Here is a 12786-nt window from a genome sequence, read left to right as displayed (position 1 = left end):
GTTCTGCAGTTTGTTTAAACTGATTATCTGTCCTCTGGATAGAACATCAGTATCTGATCGGCGGGGGTCCGACACCCGGGACCCCCGCCGATCAGCTGTCTGAGAAGGCAGCGGCGCTCCAGGAGCGCCATGGCCTTCTCACCGTTTACCGCTGGCCCAGTGATGTCACGACTAGTATCAACTTGCCTGGGCGGAGCTAAGCTCCATTCAAGTGAACGGAGCTTAGCCCCGCCCAGGCAAGTTGATACTAGTTGTGACGTCACTGGGCCAGCGGTAAACAGTGAGAAGGCCACGGCGCTCCTGGAGCGCCGCTGCCTTCTCAAAACGAAGTGTCGGACCCCCGCCGATCAGATGCTGATGACCTATCCTCAGTTTAAACAAACTGCAGAACCCCTTTAAAGGGGGAATTTATCAAGCTCTGCACTCCAGAATTCTCTCTTTAAAAAGTCGCAAAATAGGGCTCCAATCCATCCAGTTTTGAAAAGTGAATGGGAAAGATGGCATGGTTAACTATGTTAGGCTACTTTCACATCTGCGTTTTCATTTACGGTTTTGAGATAATACAACTGGCTGCATCTATTTAGAACGGATCCGTTTGTATTATATTGAAAATGCCGGATCCAGCACTAAAACCATTGTAAGTCAATGGGCGCCGGATCCACTTTTTTTCATGTCCAAAAAAGCCAGATACGGCATGTTCAGTTTCCCATGCCGCACACAAAAACGCTGCTTGCATCGGTTTTGTGTCTGGTATGGTAACACAACAAAACGGAACAGAATGCATCCTCGTGCACTATGTTCTAGTTTGTTCAGTTCTGTCCCCATTGAATAGGGACATAACTGAAGCGTTTGTGTGAACTGCAGATGTGAAAGTATCTTAAAAGGGGTTGTCCGAGTTATTCTTTTTAATTCTTTCTATGTTTCTAACTAGGCAAATGTAACAGCTTTCCAATTAACTCACTTTATCTCCAGTGGCTGGTTTCTCAGATTTCACTGAGGGTCACATGACCTGTGAAGTCAGCTTCTCTCCCTGCTCTGATAATGTTCCTGCAAAAGCCTAGGAGATCTATACACAAGAAGTCACTGTGCTGGCCACGCCCCCCTGCACTGGCTGCTGCTTATTGCTCTCTCCCAGGATTCTTAACCCCTTCAGCTGCATAGACTCAGGGCTGAAGTGTTTACTGTGTAGCTGCAGGCAGTGAGGAGACAACTGCTGGGCAGTGATGGCCAGTTCGCATTGTTCGCCCGTGAACATATGCGGGCTGCCATCTTTTTTCACAGGTCCGGCGATGCACAGGTAAGCCCTTACCTGTACCTGTGAGCGAGCTGGTCCGAAAACAAGTGCGGTCACCGGGAGCAGGCAGTTCCGAGAACAGCCACCGGGGGCCTTGATCGGGCTGTTCTCGGAACTGCCTGCTCCCGGTGACCACATTTGTTTTCGGACCGGCTCGCGGCACAGGCACAGGTAAGGGCTTACCTGTGCCTCGCCGGACTTGTGAAAAAAGATGGCAGCCGCATATGTTCACGGGCGAACAATGCGAACTGGCCATCACTGCTGCTGGGCACAGGAGCTGAAAGAGAAGATCTGCAGAGCATTGCAGGTAGGGGGAAGATCCTGTGTGTATTAGCAGTGTCATTATACAGCTGGGACTTGTAGTCCTACACTTACAACATGCTGCTGAGTCTCCCAGCAGGCAGACAGGTCACTCAGGGCAGCACTTGTATTCACTCCCTTAGCAGTGTCATTATACAGCTGGGACTTGTAGTCCTACACATACAACATGCTGCAGAGTCTCCCAGCAGGCAGACATGTCACTCAGGGCAGTACTTGTATTCATCCCCTTAGCAGTGTCATTATACAGCTGGGACTTGTAGTCCTACACATACAACATGCTGCAGAGTCTCCCGGCAGGCAGACATGTCACTCAGGGCAGCACTTGTATTCACTCCCTTAGAAGTCATTATACAGGTGGGACTTGTAGTCCTACACATACAACATGCTGCTGAGTCTCCCAGCAGGCAGACATGTCACTCAGGGCAGTACTTGCATTCACTCCCTTAGCAGTGTCATTATACAGCTGGGACTTGTAGTCCTACACATACAAGCTGCAGAGTCTCCCAGCAGGCAGACATGTCACTCAGGGCAGCTCTTGTATTCACTCCCTTAGCAGTGTCATTGTACAGCTGGGACTTGTAGTCCTACACATACAACATGCTGCAGAGTCTCCCAGCAGGCAGACATGTCACTCAGGGCAGCACTTGTAGCCACTCCCTTAGCAGAGCAGGGGGAGGGGCAGAGATTGTTGTTTTTGCAAGTAAACAAAGGGCCAGAAGAGAACCAGGGAAATGAGGAAATAGATTTGTTTTTGCCTAAAACGTGCTTCGCTTAGTTATATATCACTGACCATCAGATTTACAGTGCTATATTTTTTTTCCCCATAACTCGGACAACCCCTTTAATGAGTTTCGCTCCAGATTTAGGACTGGGACTTTTTTAAAGAGTCACAAAAAAGTCCATAAGTCACATTTCCAGAAAACAGTTTAAGGTTTAAAGATGAGCGAAATTTTAAACATGTACAGTTTCACAAATTTGGAGCAGAGTACACCAACACAGACTCAAGGAAAATGGACTTCAAATATTACCCTCCTGATAAATTCTTCTGCTTCTCATGCCCGCAGTGGGGGGCAAAGTTAACTACAACCTGTGTGAGAGGCCCGGGCATTATAGGGGTTGGATAACCCCTTTAAATGGAACCTGTCACCTTGGTTATGACTTTCAAACAGTATCTTTTTCTTGTGCTTATGTTGCCTTTTTCTAAATTGTCACTGTACAGAATATTAACTTTTTGGCCTCTTTCACATGAGCAAGTTTTCCACCCAGATGCAATGCATTAAAGAGGTTGTGCCAGTCCAGCAAATGGCATTTATTATGTAGAGGAAGTTAAGGCTAGTTTCACACTAGCGGCAGGGGTCTCCGGCAGGCTTTTCCGGCGGGTGAACAGCCTGTCGGAACCGTCCTGCTGCTAGTTCACGTGTGCCCCCGGACTGCCGCTCCGTCCCCATTGACTATAATGGGGGCAGGGGCGGAGTTCTGGCGGCAGCACGGCGAGAGGCAGCCGGACTAAAAGTACTGCATGTCGTACTTTTAGTCCAGCTGCCTCTCGCCGGAACTCCGCTCCCACCCCCATTATAGTTAATGGGGACGGAGCGGCAGTCCGGGGGCACACGTGAACTAGCGGCAGGACGGATCCGACAGGATGTTCACCCGCCGGAACAGCCTGCCGGAGTACCCTGCCGCTAATGTGAAAAGTACCCTAATACTAATGTATTGGTATTGTCCATATTTCTTACTTTGCTGGCTGGATTCATTTTTCCATCACAATTTTACACTGCTCATTTCCATGATTACAACCACCCAGCAATCCAGCAGCGGTGGACGTGCTTGCACATTATAGGAAAAAGCACCAGCCTATGTGTGCTCCCGCGGTCTCAGCCACCAGAGAGGCCGGCACTTTTTCCTATAGTGTGCAAGCATGGCCACCGCTGCTGGATTGCTGGGTGGTCGCAACCATGAAAACGAGCAGTTTATAATGTGATGGAAAAATGAATCCAGCCAGCAAAGGAAGCAAAATGGACAATAACAATACATTAGTAAGTGCCTTGTATTAACTTTCTCTACATAATAACTTGCTGAAGTGACACAACCACTTTAAAGGGTTTCTATCACTTCGTTTCACCTATTTAGCTTTCAGACACTAGCGATCCGCTAGTGTCTGCTTTATCTAACCATCCTAATATAAGAGCTTATTGTCCTGCCGTTTAGCTAAAAAAATAACTTATATAGATATGCAAATGAGCCTCTAGGTGCTATGGGGGCGTGATTAGCACCTAGAGGCTCCGTCTACCTTAACAAACTGCCGCCGCCCAGCGCGTCCCTCCAGCCCGCCCATCTCCAGCTGAAGCGATCCTCTCCGTGCGCGTCTCTGTTCTGCGCATGCGCAGTGAATGTCTGATCGCTTCCCTGCTCAGACATCTCCACTGCGCCTGTTCCTCGGAGCACTATGACGTCATCGGCGCAGGCGCAGTGGAGATGTCTGAGCAGGGAAGCGATCAGACATTCACTGCGCATGCGCCGAATACGAGGAGCATCGCATTCCGGAGGAGATGGGCGGGCTGGAGGGACGCGCTGGACGGCGGCAGTTTGTTAAGGTAGACGGAGCCTCTAGGTGCTAATCACGCCCCCATAGCACCTAGAGGCTCATTTGCATATCTATATAAGTTATTTTTTTAGCTAAACGGCAGGACAATAAGCTCTTATATTAGGATGGTTAGATAGAGCAGACACTAGCGGATCGCTAGTGTCTGAAAGCTAAATAGGTGAAACGAAGTGATAGAAACCCTTTAAGCAAACACATAGTATCCAGACGGAATCCTGACCCATTCATTTTTCACACATCATTTCTGCATTTAGGAAAAAATAAAAAAATAAAAATAATCGCAGCCTGTTCTATATTCTGCATTTTTTACACACCTCTGGTTCCATTGAAGTGAATGTGGCTTGCGTGAAAAATTGAAGGCATCTGGATGCAATGCAATTTTCACTGATGGTGGCTAGGAGATGTAGTTTGCAATTCTTCAGGTTTTTTTTATGCACTTGAAAAGCGCATCCAAAACCTATTGCACCCATGCAGAAAAACAAACAAACACTGAACTTGTATACAAAACCATCAGTTTTTCCATGAACAGATCCTGACACAATCCGCATAGCTCGTGTTAAAGAAGCCTTATTCCTCTTCCCGTCATATGCAAATCCCCTTTTTTAAGTCAAGGAGGTCAGCACTTTCCACCTTGATTGATGTTCTTTCAGGCAGGGAACATCATGCCGTGAACTCCTAAACTCTGTTTACCCAAATTTCCAGCACATGCCCAGTGAACGTGGGTGCAGTGGCGCACCTACAGGGGGGGTCCAGCGGGTCTGGACCCCCCCCCCCCTAGAACAACCAGCGAATATATATTTTTTTTATCCCTCAGGGCCGCACCGCCGACCACCACAGGCGGCGCGGCCCTGGATGTAATTGCGGCAGCGGTGGGGGGGCAGTAGGAGATGAGCGCTTCCATTGTGGAAGCGCTTATCTCCATATTCATCTGTATCGCCGTCCTCAGGACAGCGATACAGATGCCTGTGCTGCGGCAGGGGAGGGAGAGGTGTGTCCCTCCCAGGGTGGATTTGATTTAAATCAAAATGATTTAAATCACAATTTAAATCACTAGTCAGTAAGGCTTGATTTAAATCATAGTTTTCTACATAAAGACTAATTCTTGCTGATATAACTTATAATATGCAAGTAGATGAAGATTTAAACAACTTTTCATATTAGTTTGATTAGGTTGATTCTGCAATCATAGGTTTGTAGAAGTTAGGATTAAAGGGACACTGACAGGCCTTCTGAGCATAATTAGCTCTTTATATGCCCCCCTAGGTCTTATAATAAGTTCCCAATTCATATAAGTATTATCCCTGTGCGCATTATAAAACGTTAAAAATAATCTTTATAATCACCTCTCCTTTCTGCCCAAGGGGCGTTCTTTGTGCCGCATTTGTGCCCAGCCGCGTCCCAACTGCCGGATCCTTAGACACGCCCATCTCATTAGTATTCACTTCGCTGGACAGTATTTTCCAGTCCCCGACATTCGGAGATCATGCGCATGCGCCCAGCACCCTCGCTCGCCAGAATCACATTGCGCCAAGTGAATACTAATGAGATGGGCGTGTCTAAGGATCCGGCAGTTGGGACGCGGCTGGGCACAAATGCGGCACAAAGAACGCCCCTTGGGCAGAAAGGAGAGGTGATTATAAAGATTATTTTTAACGTTTTATAATGCGCACAGGGATAATACTTATATGAATTGGGAACTTATTATAAGACCTAGGGGGGCATATAAAGAGCTAATTATGCTCAGAAGGCCTGTCACTGTCCCTTTAAGGTATTTTTCTCAACTCTGTTCATGTTATAACATTTTTGCTGTGAAGAAGAGGCATGTGATCTCTGCCGAGTCAAAAGTAAACCAAGCATCTGTGATAATATCTTGTAGGCAGAGAAACTGCCCAATAATCTTACAAAAACCTCTGGAAGAGCATGACATTGTGAATAGATTAATGGAATTTATTTACCAAAAAAATTACACATATAGAAACATAGAATGTGGCGGCAGATAAGAACCATTCGGCCCATCTAGTCTGCCCAATATACTGAGTACTATGGATAGCCCCCGGCCCTATCTTATATGAAGGATGGCCTTATGCCTATCCTATGCATGCCTAAACTCTTTCACTGTATTTGCAGCTACCACTTCTGCAGGAAGGCTATTCCATGCATCCACTACTCTCTCAGTAAAGTAATACTTCCTTATATTACTTTTAAACCTTTGCCCCTCTAATTTAAAACTATGTCCTCTTGTAGCAGATTTTCTTCTTTTAAATATTCTCTCCTCTTTTACCTTGTTGATTCTCTTTATGTATTTAAAAGTTTCTATCATATCCCCTCTGTCTCGTCTTTCTTCCAAGCTATACATGTTAAGGTCCTTTAATCTTTCCTGGTAAGTTTTATCCTGCAATCCATGTACCAGTTTAGTAGCTCTTCTCTGAACTCTCTCCAAAGTATCAATATCCTTCTGGAGATATGGTCTCCAGTACTGAGCACAATACTCCAAATGAGGTCTCACTAGTGCTCTGTAGAGCGGCATGAGCACCTCCCTCTTTCTACTGGTAATTCCTCTCCCTATACACCCAAGCATTCTGCTAGCATTCCCTGCTGCTCTATGACATTGTCTGCCTACCTTTAAGTCTTCTGAAATAATGATCCCTAAATCCCTTTCCTCAGATACTGAGGTTAGGACTGTATCACTGATTTTATATTCTGCTCTTGGGTTTTTACGCCCCAGGTGCATTATCTTGCACTTATCAACATAAAATTTTAGTTGCCAGATTTTTGACCATTCCTCTAGTTTTCCTAAGTCCTTTTCCATTTGGTGTATCCCTCCAGGAACATTAACCCGGTTACAAATCTTTGTGTCATCAGCAAAAAGACACACCTTACCATCGAGGCCTTCTGCAATTTCGCTGATAAAGATATTAAACAATATGGGTCCCAGAACAGATCCCTGAGGTACCCCACTGGTAACAAGACCTTGGTCTGAATATACTCCATTGACTACAACCCTCTGTTGTCTGTCCCTCAGCCACTGCCTAATCCATTCAACAATATGGGAGTCTACGTACAGCCTTATTCTACATAATTAAAAAACTAATCTTTATTTCATGATGGAATAACCTTTGGATGGTAATATATTTTCCTCAAAAAGCATTTTATATTAAAAAATAAATCCGATTTAAATAAAAAAAAATCATTGATTTTTATCCACCCTGGTCCCTCCCCTGTTCTTCTGATAGGCCGCAGGCACTAATGCCTGCAGCCTATCAGAGTCCGGCTCAGGCGGCGCGATGATGTAATCATCGCGCCGCCTGAGCCGGGCAGCACACAGCAGGGACACAGGCCGTTAGAGGCCTGCATCGCATCACTGCTGATAGAGGCAAGTATCAGTGTTTTCGTTTTCTTTTTTTGGAGGGGAAGGGGGGGGGCTGGCACTATGGGGGCATCTGACAATTCTTACAGCCCAATTTTTTTTGGGGGTGGCACTCTGGGGGCATTTCCTACTGGCACATTATGGGGGGGGGGCATCTGGGGGCTCTAAAGGGGCTTTTTTTTTATTGACACATTATGGGGGACACTATAGGGGAGAACGGCACTATGGGGCATCTGGTGGCACTATAGGGGCATTATTTGGGGGCACTATGGGGGAAGTGGGGGTTCTAAAGGGGACTTTTTTTCTTATTGGCACATTATGGGGGGCATTATGGCATCTGGTGGCACTAAGGGGGCATTTTTTACTGGCACATTATGGGGGGGCACCATGGGGGGGAGCACTATGGGGGCATCTGGGGGGTCTAAAGGGGCTTTTTTTATTGACACATTATGGGGGGCACTATAGGGGAGAACGGCACTATGGGGCATCTGGTGGCACTATAGGGGATTTATTTGGGGGCCCTATGGGGAAGTGGGGGCTCTAAAGGGGCCTTTTTTCTTATTGGCACATTATGGGGGGCGTTATGGCATCTGGTGGCACTAAGGGGGCATTTATAACTGGCACATTATGGGAGGCACTATAGGGGAGAGCGGCACTATGGGGGAGTGGAGCACTATTGGGGCATATGGTGGCACTTAGAAGGCACATTTTTTACTGGCACATTATGGGGGGGCACCATGGGGGAGAGGAGCACTATGGGGGCATCTGGGGGGTCTAAAGGGGCTTTTTTTTATTGACAAATTATGGGGGGCACTATAGGGGAGAACGGCACTATGGGGCATCTGGTGGCACTATAGGGGCATTATTTGGGGGCACTATGGGGAAGTGGGGGCTCTAAAGGGGCCTTTTTTCTTATTGGCACATTATGGGGGGCATGATGGCATCTGGTGGCACTAAGGGGGCATTTTTTTACTGGCACATTATGGGAGGCACTATAGGGGAGAGCGGCACTATGGGGCACTATGGGGGAGTGGAGCACTATTGGGGCATATGGTGGCACTTAGAAGGGGCATTTTTTACTGGCATTATGGGGGACACTATGGGGAAGGGCGAGAGGAGCACTATGAGGGCATTTACTGGGGCACTATATAAGGGTATTTTATACTGGCATACATTATGGGGACATTAGCTCAACTGCGGGCACTAAGCGGGGGTATTTCATGTACTGTCATATTATAGGGAGAATTATTACTACTAGGGGGTATTAGCTTTACTACTACTGGGGGGCTATGAGGAACATGATTACTAGTACGGGCACTATAGGGGCATTATTACTACTAAGTGTGCTCTGGCAGAGAATTATTTCTATTGGTGGTATTTTGGGGAGCACCGTTACTTTGGGGGGCACCCTGCCACAGTATCAGCTTAGCACAATAATTTTTGGGGGACATTATCTTTATACTATTAGTGTCTGGGCGCAGTTATTTTTAAGAGCACTGTGTGCCAATAATTGTTGAAGGTGGTATTAGTATTTCCAAGGGGACTGTTTCTGCAGTATAGTATTGGGGGTGACAGGAAAGGGTGTTCAGAAGATGTGAAGATGATGGAAATGTGGGAAACTAATGTCTGTTTGTCAATCTCTGCAGAGACGGGAGATAGCTGAAAAATAATCATGGCGGTCTGGTCTGAATGGAGAAGATAAAGAAAGAGAACGTCTACAACAAAGGAGACATCACTGGATTTAAGAGGTATGGGGCGCTATGTAGGAGAGGAGATGCTCCGGCTCCTCCCCCTGCCATTTGCAGAAGGAGGATTCAGAGCTGGGTGAGGACGGCGAAAGGGGGCAGCAGGCCACGGGCGGGTGGCAGATGGTGGGGGGGAACCACAGGCCTTGAGCAGGATCTAGGGAGGGAGGAGAGCGGAGGAGCTTCCTGGCTGTAGCTTGTTGTATAAGCAGGCAGTGCAGCCAGGACAAACCCTCCCCTCTCCGTATGATGTGTAGAGACAGGCCTCAACAATAGAATTTCAGCTGTACAGTGTTTGTTGGGCGTGGCCTATTATATGTAGGAGGGGCTTTTAATAATGGGCGGAACTAAAATAAATTTTGCGCGCGCCGCATTGTTCTATTCTTACGGAGCTTTTAGAAATGGCAAAGTAAAAGAATCAGCGCAACACACTACGCCCGCCCCCCTTCCCCCCCCCCCCCACACACACAAACACCTTTAAATATAAAGGGGGCTTTGAAAAATGGGCAGGCAAAAGAATTGGCACAAAATTCCTGGGTGCTCCCCTGCGTGGGTGTACTGCCTCTGTCCTATGTGCTGGAGTGCAGAGAGCTCTTCTATGGTGCGTTCATGAATATCGTCGAATAGGGCTGCAACGATTACTCGATGTAATCGACACAAAAAAATTGTTTTGATCATGTGACCACGGAGTGTGAGTAAAGCCTATCACTCACCACTCCGTGGTCTCCCGTCGGCACCGCGCTGCACTGTCCTGGGCCTGGCGTGCACACATAGTCAGCGTGCGCTGCCTGACATCAGGTCCCAGTGCATGTTGGGAAGACGACGCTGCGGTCCTTCTCCTGCGGACTCCATATCGGCCAGCCGCACACCCTGCCAGGAAAGGTAAGTATTACAGGGGGAGGGGGGAACATGGAGGGGCTGATGGCACTGGGGGACATGGCATGGAGGGCCTGATGGCAGTGGGGGGAGCTGATGGCACTGGGGGGAGCTGATGGCACTGAGGACTAATGGCACGGGGGCTGATGATTTATTTTTATTTTTTAAATGTTCTTTTAATTAGTTTTTCTTCTTATTAGAGTACTCGATTAATCAATAATATACTTGATTACTAAAATAATCGATAGCTGCAGCCCTATCATTGGACCACATCCTGCACTCATGGAGATCATTTGCATATGGTGGGAAGAGGAATAAAAGTTGATTTTCTGTGCATCGGACAAGTTAAAAGAAAGAAAAAAGGGCCACTTCAGGAGCCCCGTAAGCACATAAAAAGGTACTGTGAGCTGTGTGAAAGTCATAAACAAGGTGACAGGTTACCTTTAAGACGTCAGGTGGCGGGTGATTCATGCAATGCAAACAGTATTCCTCACTAGCTCTGGACTGTAACTGTAAGGTTTTAGGGACATAGCTGGAAACTGGCATAGATTCTACCTGAAATGTACATCAGCATCCTTGCAGGTTAGATTTCAGTTCTACTGCATGGACCTGCACAAGTGCGCCACAGTTAGGGCTTATGCACACACCCATTGCCGTTTTTGCAGTCCACAAATCGCACATCCGCAAAAGGTGGATACCGGCTGAGAGCATACCTCCATTTTGTTTTTTCTCCCTCAGAAATGCCCTATCCTTGTCCGCAAAATGGACAAGAATAGGGCATGTTCTATATTTTTTGCGGGCCCGCAGAACTGCCATATGGATGTGGAAAGCACACAATGTGCTGTCTGCATCTTTTGCTGCCCCACTGAAACAAATGCCTGTGCATCTGATCTGAGGACTAAAGCCCTTTGGGCTCATGCACACGACCGTATGGCTTTTTCAGTGCTTTTTCAGTGTTCCGTTTTTCGTTTCCGTTTCCTTTATTTAGGTTCCGTTTTTCCGTATGCCACATACAGTATACAGTAATTACATAGAAAAAAATTGGGCTGGGCATAACATTTTCAATAGATGGTTCAGCAAAAACGGAACGGATACGTTAGACATACGGATGCATTTCCGTATGTGTTCCGTTTTTTTTGCAAACCCATTGACTTGAATGGAGCTAAGCACCGTGATTTGCGGACAAGAATAGGACATGTTCTATCTTTTCACAGTACCGAAATACTGAAACAGAATGCACACGGAGACACTTCAGTTTTTTTTGCTGAACCATTGAAATGAATGGTTCAGTATACACTCACCTAAAGAATTATTAGGAACACCATACTAATACGGTGTTGGATCCCCTTTTGCCTTCAGAACTGCCTTAATTCTACGTGGCATTGATTACACAAGGTGCTGATAGCATTCTTTAGAAATGTTGGCCCATATTGATAGGATAGCATCTTGCAGTTGATGGAGATTTGAGGGATGCACATCCAGGGCACAAAGCTCCCGTTCCACCACATCCCAAAGATGCTCTATTGGGTTGAGATCTGGTGACTGTGGGGGCCATTTTAGTACAGTGAACTCATTGTCATGTTCAAGAAACCTATTTGAAATGATTTGAGCTTTGTGACATGGTGCATTATCCTGCTGGAAGTAGCCATCAGAGGATGGATACATGTTCTCATTCTGTTTACGCCAAATTCGGACTCTACCATTTGAATGTCTCAACAGAAATCGAGACTCATCAGACCAGGCAACATTTTTCCAGTCTTCAAAAGTCCAATTTTGGTGAGCTCGTGCAAATTGTAGCCTCTTTTTCCTATTTGTAGTGTAGATGAGTGGTACCCGGTGGGGTCTTCTGCTGTTGTAGCCCATCCGCCTCAAGGTTGTGCGTGTTGTGGCTTCACAAATGCTTTGCTGCATACCTCGGTTGTAACGAGGGGTTATTTCAGTCAACGTTGCTCTTCTATCAGCTTGAATCAGTCGGCCCATTCTCCTCTGACCTCTAGCATCCACAAGGCATTTTTGCCCACAGGACTGCAGCATACTGGATGTTTTTCCCTTTTCACACCATTCTTTGTAAACCCTAGAAATGGTTGTGCGTGAAAATCCCAGTAACTGAGCAGATTGTGAAATACTCAGACCGGCCCGTCTGGCACCAACAACCATGCCACACTCAAAATTGCTTAAATCACCTTTCTTTCCCATTCTGACATTCAGTTTGGAGTTCAGGAGATTGTCTTGACCAGGACCACCCCCCTAAATGCATTGAAGCAACTGCCATGTGATTGGTTGGACTAGATAATTGCATTAATGAGAAATAGAACAGGTGTTCCTAATAATTCTTTAGGTGAGAGTGTATGTACCGCATACTGAACTAAAAAAACAGCCAGTATACTGAACGCAAAATACTGTCGTGTGCATGAGCCCTTAATCAGAGGTTTGCACCTCTAAGGCCCCTTTCACACGGGCGAGTATTCTGCGCGGATGCGATGCGCGAGTTGAACGCATTGCACCCGCACTGAATACCGACCCATTCATTTCTATGGGGCTGTTCACATGAGCGGTGATTTTCACGCATCACTTGTGCGTT

General features: G+C 46.7%; 2 protein-coding genes across 4 annotated transcripts in view; one reads left to right on the top strand and one right to left on the bottom strand.

Moving 5' to 3' along the window:
• The window catches only part of RNF31 (ring finger protein 31), a 115911-nt gene that overhangs the window by 100699 nt on the left and 2426 nt on the right, over nt 1–12786 (bottom strand). The gene's annotated exons all lie outside the window — the stretch shown is intronic.
• Nucleotides 10465–12786, top strand: part of PSME2 (proteasome activator subunit 2) — a 56741-nt gene continuing 54419 nt past the window's right edge. The window contains exon 1 of one of the 2 annotated variants that reach the window (XM_040416917.1): nt 10465–10602. The gene's annotated coding sequence lies outside the window, so the exon portion shown is untranslated. The remainder of the gene's footprint in view (nt 10603–12786) is intronic. The other variant, XM_040416916.1, reaches the window with a different exon arrangement.

The sequence above is a fragment of the Bufo bufo genome, chromosome 2 (genome assembly GCF_905171765.1).
Source record: "Bufo bufo chromosome 2, aBufBuf1.1, whole genome shotgun sequence".
Taxonomy (NCBI): Eukaryota; Metazoa; Chordata; class Amphibia; order Anura; family Bufonidae; genus Bufo; species Bufo bufo.
This window is presented reverse-complemented; position numbering and strand designations above follow the sequence as displayed.